This window comes from Populus nigra, chromosome 1 (genome assembly GCF_951802175.1).
Source record: "Populus nigra chromosome 1, ddPopNigr1.1, whole genome shotgun sequence".
Classification (NCBI taxonomy): domain Eukaryota; kingdom Viridiplantae; phylum Streptophyta; class Magnoliopsida; order Malpighiales; family Salicaceae; genus Populus; species Populus nigra.
Genome location: NC_084852.1, coordinates 8,413,145 through 8,419,711, shown reverse-complemented (window position 1 = coordinate 8,419,711; position 6,567 = coordinate 8,413,145).

Below are 6,567 nucleotides of genomic sequence, written 5' to 3'. Positions count from 1 at the left end.
TTAGCGAAATAAAAAAGAGAAAAAAAAAAGCTAGTCATGCATGACCTTTGCTTTTAACGGGCCAGGCGCACTTGGCCGCCCAGGCTTAGGTGCTTGCTCTTTTTTTTAGCTTTGATTTATTTATTTTTATCTAAATATAAATTAATTAAAATAAAATAACTAAATGTAAGTGTGGGATGCCTAACCTAGCAGGTATTATATTTAATTAAGATTAATTGAAATAAATAAATTTTAAAAAAATATTTTTATTTTTTTAATAAAATATCATTTAATTTTTACTTGGTCTACAAATAAAATTGCAATATCTTTTATGATATTAATAGGTAGGTGTTCTTTTTGTGAAACTCTACATAATAGTCTCCTTTTTTTTATTCCATTTCATTTATGTGTGTATATTTTTATTATCGTTTGGTTAAATAAAAAATTGATTTCAAAAAACAAAGTTATTAAAGATAATTAGATTCATGGTCCGATGTTCCGAGATTGAATATCTTTATTTAGATATACATCTTAACTTTTCAATTTAACTTTTGGTCAAATATTGTTTAATTGATTCCAAGAAACAAAACTATTAAATATAGTCGGATCCATGATCCATATTGCTATTGATCAACATTTATCTCTCGTTTTTTTAATGTTGATGATTCTCAATTTATTTAATTAAATATATACATTAGCTTTTGATTTTTAATTAATTTTTTTTATTTTTAATTAAAAACATTATTTAACCCATGACAAAGCTCGGATCCGGTAGCTAGTAAGGCCCTAGAATGTGTTCCTATAATTGAATAATAGGGTTTGTTGAAGAACACTAATTAAGATTCATTAATTATAGTGCTAATTAATGACCAGGTTCTCATCATAATTGACGAGAGTCCATTAGTGCACTAATCCCATATGTGATTGTATCTATTTTATTCACTGTGAGTTGAATTTCATTCTGTAAAAATCCAATTGAAATATGGATTTAAGAGTTAGTAGTAAATTAAATCTGGAGTTCAGTTGTCTTACCTTACACATAATCCTAAGACTAATGACTGTTAATGGAGTCTAACACATACTCTGTATTTCTAGCGAACCAGTCAAAGCCAGATTATCCATCTTATTAATTTAGATGAATAGGGCAAAGGGGACAAAGGCAGAGAAAGGAGAAACACAAATTGGTTTTGGTTTTGGTTTAGGTTTAGGTGTGAAATGTATGACCAAATTCCCAAAGTTGCAGGCGAAATGACAGATACAGCAAGCTTTATTCCATCTCTGTCCCTTAAAGTGCTTTATCAGAAGCCTGAAGCACCGGCCTCTGACCCCAGAATCACAAAATCAATGATTTCATCGTGTTTTGTAACATTTTCTTGTTCAGATTTCTAAAATCAACAATTCATGACGGTGGTTTTTCAGATCTTAATGATATTTCACCTACTGGCCTAAGTCTTTGATTGCAGCTAGACTTTAATTCATTTACATTTGTCTGGAGTGAGCTAAACAACAATAAAAGAGGACAAAGATGCTTGACTCTTATGCTCAAAAGCTGCAGAAATCCCATTCAGGATCATTGAAGCTTTTCCAACATACTGACATGGCATTGCATAAATGATCCATCTCGTGAGACATTTTGGATTATTATAAGCATGAAATTCGAAAGTCAACATTTAAGCACAATATATATCCAGAAATCCCAAAATCAATTACTAAAAGGAGCTTGAGGAAGAGGAAATAATTTATATAGGCAGTCTTATTATTCATGTTGGCAATGGCAGCTGCCTTATAACGCGCATCGAAGTGCCTGAAATTCACGAGCATGACTCCTGGTGTTGATGGAGGCGAAGCACGCGTCGACTATACTATACTACTCCTACAGTAATGAGCAATGAGTTCATATGTGTTGGTAAAGAGAATCATAAAAATACTGAATAGAGAACATTAAATAACCTAGGAGCAGTGATGTTAATGTTAATCTAAATTTTCTTGAGTTGTTTTTTTATATTATTTTTTAATTGGATTTTCTTTTAGGAATTAAGTTTCATTATCTTTTATTTGTTTGTTTTATATAGGGATATTTTAGTCTCACGATTAAGGTTGCGAGTTTTGGCATTTTAACCCCGGTTAAATCGGGTTATTTTTTTTATTTTTTTCTTAGAGGTTATATCGGTCTCATAACCGCAGTTAAATCATGTTATTTTTATTTTTATTTTCTATAAGGTTATTTTAATCTGATGACCAAGGTAATAAATTTGACAGATTGACTTAAGTTGTTTTTTATATTCTTTTTTTAATTACATCCTTCAACATTAAACTAATTGGAGATTGAAATTCATGATTTGTTCCAATCTACTTTCCATAAAATTTATCTTGATTTTATAACTCGGGTCGTTGGTTTGACATGTTAACTCGAGTCAATTTTTTAGCTTTTTTTTTAATTGATTTTTTTTAATTTTATTTTTCAACATTAAGTTGATTGAGAATTAGGTTTCATAATTTATTTTAATTTATTTTTTATAAGGTTATCATTATCTCATAACTCAAGCGTAGATTTAATAGGTTCACCCAAGTTGACCCCAAATAAATCCAATATGTTGTTATTTTAATATTAAAAACAAATTATCTTGAAATTTTTTTTATCAAATTATGTTTTTAAAAGTTATATAGGTAGCTTTTAAACTCTTAAAATCAACCGATTTATATCAAATTAACCCACACATTATTTTTTTAACTAAAAATATTAACAATATCTTAATATTTTATTTTATATTCAAGAAAAACTCCACCCGAGCTGTAAGGTATCGCAGTTCAATTATATAGTATATACTAATTAAATACAGCACCCATCACCGGGAGCAAAGTCATTGTTGAGCTAATAATTATCTGCAGCTATGGCGAGAAACCCGCATCAAAACAATAAATTAAGTACTGTTGGCTTATCAGCCCCCGGCCCCGTGTAGGATTTCAGCATCATGGCTTGACTGCATAATACTTGGTCGCCATTAATGGCAGCTGCTTAAGCATGCAGGAGGTTGATCTATAAAGGTTTTAACCACAGACCAGAAAGGCGTCACAGCTATATGTAAGCAATCTGTGTCAAAATTGGAACATTTTATGACCTCAGATATAATTATAACACCAGGTGCACGTTTTGAGGCCTGAAGTTTCTCCAGAATTCCTGGTGAGTAATTTTGTTAGACAAATTTAAGTTTCATGAAAGCTACGCATTTTAATTTCCACACGAATTGTTGGAGTTGCATGCGTTCCTCTGACCATTAGTAATTGGAATTTAATTGATGCTACAATTAGTCATTACGTAGAGGCCATAGGTCATGTATGCTTCCATCACTGTCAACATCACCAACGGAGAAATTTCTAGAGCCTGCAATGCCTCCAGCACCAAATTTTCCATGCCTTGACCAGGAACCACGCAGGCTAGCTTTTCACCGAAAATACGCCCGGGACTGGCAAGCAAAGTCATGGTCTAGAACTTTCCAATCCTTTTACAGGAGAAATTTGGTAATTAGCATATAAAAAAAAAAATTAACATATCAGCAAGAAATTTCCGCTAAATAACATTTTTTTTATGTAATTGAAGTTTTGAACCGTGATATTTAATTATATATTAAGTTTTTGAACAGTGACATCAATTAAATGCAGAATTAATCGGTCGATCAATTTGTAATGGTCAATTAATCGGTCGATCAGTTCAAAAATAATAAAGAAAATCACAGAACTGTCAAAATCAGGCCTAGGAATGATATTTTGAAAATTTAAAGTTTCGACGATCGAAATAACAAATCCATGCTACACTTGAAGGAAAACGGTATCCGGAAATTCCTATAAAAATTTGAGTGTTATCCAACGGTCGGATCAAAAATTATGATTCTTTTAAGCCATCATTCTAGTCTGGCACAATCAAACATTCTCTTGTGCATGGATTTGCCCTACTTGTCTATAAATACATTTGCTATGTCATTCGCGTAATCTTTCCAAGGCAAATCTTTATTTAGTTATGGCAGACTCACAATCACTCGTTATCACAAGCCCGCCTACAGCATTAACACTTGTAAAATATATTTGGAAGAAAATTAATATAATTATAATTTTTATATAAAATGATCTATCAATTCATACAATCGATCAACCGATTGAGTTAGAAAATTGATAATAAAACTACATGTTAAGTTATTGCTATTCTGAAACACTATAAAATAAAAATATGTTATTTCATCAAATTTTTTTCTAATAGTATTATTTGCCAAGATTTTTAATTTTCTGTGATAATTTTTTTAAAAAATCCCCTTTTATTCAAGAGCAGAACAAAACGTCAATCAAAATATCATGTCCTATAAAAAAAATAAAAAATAAAAAAAGGTTAAGTCATGGTTGGAATTGAAAATGTTTGTGAGCTATAAATTCTATAAAGCCCGTGCATTCGTGGGATGTATTGCAGCCACATAATTGAAGCTGCCATGTCAAAGAAATACCTTAGAATTGGAAGCTCGTGTGGAAAACTAATAAACAAATGTGTACCTAAATAAATAGGTAACTACACGCAAAATATGTGTGGTTCGAGACAATTTTGCCAGAGATGAAGAAAGAAATATGCAAATGCCAGCCGAGAAGGAATTGTTTATCATGCGTCAATTTTCTTACACATAAAGCAACGACGACAAAACTCATGAAGAGAAATTCCAGCCACAAACGAAGAAAGGTCTCACGCTGGGTTTCAGCTGTCAAAAGTGAGTGAGTAGCTGGATTTGATTAGCATGGCTTAAAAAACTGCTTGACCTTCAAAGCACGAGCTAGCGAAGATCAAGAACAAATTTGTTTCAAACTGCAGCTGCTGACAGCCATAGATAAACCACGTTACCTCAGTTATAATGTTCACTTGGAAACAGCAGACGATCAGGAATCTTGAATTGTTTAAAACCCAGGCTGATAACAACTGATCAATGAGAAATTAATGGTCCTGGGCCCTAAAAAAATGTATTAGTCAGGTGAAGTGTTGAGTGGGTAATAGGGAGTGGACAAATAGCTTTACATGGATGCTGACAGACATAGATATCAAAGCTCCACTTCTTACACCCACAATTACTTATTCCACATAGGACCACAAGGTCACCAAAGACTCGGAGTCCTCAACGCATAGGATGAGATACTGCATGCCGATTGGAGCTGGACTGATCAACTGGACAAGCCAATAATGACCTGCTTTCCGCCGAAGATTTTGAAAGCTCCAAATTCTTCAGAAATCCACAGGAGAAAACAAGATAAAAGATGACCGAAACCTTACGTGTCAAGAGGTTAACGGCTGGTCCCTTTGCATCAATGGTGACATGAACATTTTTTGCGTATTGTGAGAGAAATTTTCTGGTTTTTTTTTTTCTGCGAAAACATTAACGTGGCATCCGGCTATTCAGTCACCTCCCATGTCCATGTCATCTACCTCATGCACCTTACATATCGGTGACTTCATGGCATCATTGCCTTGCCCACATGAAAGCAACAACATGCAAATCCAATCGAGAACTTTCTTTAAAAATATCTCCATGCATATGCATCATCTCAATTTCTTTGCATCTCCAGAGAGATTAAAATGCATTATTTATGCTGCATGTGTGAATGTGATATTGGGATTCGTGTTGTATGATGATGCTAAGCTTTTATCATAGAGCTTCAACGTGGCGATTCGAGTACCTTAAATAGGTATGTTAGGTTGTCACACGGGCTTCATCTATAGTATAAACATGTACCAAACTATGATTTAAATAAGCAGCGGATAAGGATAGCAAATCAGATATGCTGCCTGAAGATGGCAGGTATGTGACATCTCAGCGCTCTTTAACGTAGACCAAGACATCTAACAATTATAGTAACATGGCATCTTTGGCAGACGAATACGTTACCCAAAGTATCTAATGCCAGCCATAAAATGCTATTTCTCGGTCAGATTGGGCTATACATTGTTTTATGCCAAAAGGGAAATCGACGACCATGTCTTGCAAGCATGGAGTAGCAGCTAACACCAAGAGATCAAAGTGGTAGATACGCAATCCATGCACGTGCGTTGGGTTTAACTTGTATTGGCTGTGAGGCGTCAGCGTGGATCAATTTGCAGCCAAAGAGAATCGAATTCATGGTCGAGTATTAGCTAATCGGCAATATGCATGATTGAAAAGTTGATCTTGAATACAGTATTGAAAAGTTGATCTTGAATACAGTCCAGTCGCTTGCATAATAAATAAGCAAGGGGCCATCCATGGTGGCCATGCCAGCGCCGACACGGTTCTGTGATGTGCCCTGATATTAATGATGGCAAATTGGCAATGTTATCTTGATTTTAAGCACCCCACTGATATTACGAATACTCATCTCTTGGAGATCAACAATAGCTGATCTCCATACTTTCCCCGTTCTTGGGTAAAACCCATTTTGATAGAGACAAACATTAATTATCATTGTTGATGATTCAAGTGATTTGATTTCATGCTTGCCCCTGCAACATATTTACAGAAACTTCTCGCGTAAATTTCACAATTGGCTAGGCCAGAATAAAATCATTCATTTCATTGGCACAATCCC